Source organism: Arachis ipaensis, chromosome B1 (genome assembly GCF_059453495.1).
Source record: "Arachis ipaensis isolate K30076 ecotype BB chromosome B1, ASM5945349v1, whole genome shotgun sequence".
NCBI lineage: Eukaryota > Viridiplantae > Streptophyta > Magnoliopsida > Fabales > Fabaceae > Arachis > Arachis ipaensis.
Window position 1 is genome coordinate 81,039,308 of NC_142436.1, and position 1,304 is coordinate 81,040,611.

Genomic DNA, 1,304 nt, shown 5'->3' on the forward strand with positions numbered 1-1,304 from the left:
TTATTATTTTTCTGTGCCCTCTTCTTTGTCATATGAGCAGGAGCAAGGATAAGAACATTCTTGTGGAAGCAGATCCAGAACCTGAAAGGACTCTGAAGAGAAAATTAAGAGAAGCTAAAATACAACAATCCAGAGATAACCTTTCAGAAATTTTCGAACAGGAAAAGGAGATGGCAGCCGAAAATAATAATAATGTAAGGAAGATGCTTGGTGACTTTACTGCACCTAATTCCAATTTACATGGAAGAAGCATCTCCATTCCTGCCATTGGAGCAAACAACTTTGAGCTGAAACCTCAATTAGTTTCTCTGATGCAGCAGAACTGCAAGTTTCATGGACTTCCATCTGAAGATCCTTTTCAGTTCTTAACTGAATTCTTGCAGATATGTGATACTGTTAAGACTAATGGAGTAGATCCTGAAGTCTACAGGCTCATGCTTTTCCCTTTTGCTGTAAGAGACAGAGCTAGATTATGGTTGGATTCTCAACCCAAAGACAGCCTGAACTCTTGGGATAAGCTGGTCACGACTTTCTTAGCCAAGTACTTTCCTCCTCAAAAGCTGAGCAAGCTTAGAGCTGATGTTCAAACCTTCAGACAGAAAGAAGGTGAATCCCTCTATGAAGCTTGGGAAAGATACAAACAGTTGACCAAAAAGTGTCCTTCTGACATGCTTTCAGAATGGACCATCCTGGATATATTCTATGATGGTTTATCTGAGCTATCAAAAATGTCACTGGACACTTCTGCAGGTGAATCCATTCACCTAAAGAAAATGCCTGCAGAAGCTCAAGAACTCATTGACATGGTTGCTAATAACCAGTTCATGTACACTTCTGAAAGGAATCCTGTGAGTAATGGGACGCCTATGAAGAAGGGAGTTCTTGAGATTGATACTCTGAATGCCATATTGGCTCAGAATAAAATATTGACTCAGCAAGTCAATATGATCTCTCAGAGTCTGCATGGAATGCAAGCTGCATCCAACAGTACTCAAGAGGCTTCTTATGAAGAAGAAGCTTATGATCCTGAGAACCCTGCAATAGCAGAGGTGAATTACTTAGGTGAACCTTATGGAAACACCTATAACTCATCATGGAGAAATCATCCAAATTTCTCATGGAAGGATCAAAAGCCTCAACAAGGCTTTAATAATGGTGGAAGAAACAGGTTTAACACTAATAAACCTCTCCCATCATCCACTCAGCAACAGACAGAGAACTCTGAACAAAATGCTTCTAATTTAGCAAACTTAGTCTCTGATCTATCCAAAGCCACTGTAAGTTTTATGAATAAAACAAGGTCT

The 1,304-nt window shown here is 39.6% G+C and overlaps 1 non-coding gene across 1 annotated transcript; it reads right to left on the reverse strand.

Moving 5' to 3' along the window:
* Positions 1-566: 566 nt before the first annotated feature.
* On the reverse strand, positions 567-674 carry LOC148577197 (small nucleolar RNA R71). Its single transcript, XR_015903260.1, has one exon. It is a non-coding gene; the product is annotated as a small nucleolar RNA R71 (small nucleolar RNA).
* Positions 675-1,304: the final 630 nt, after the last annotated feature.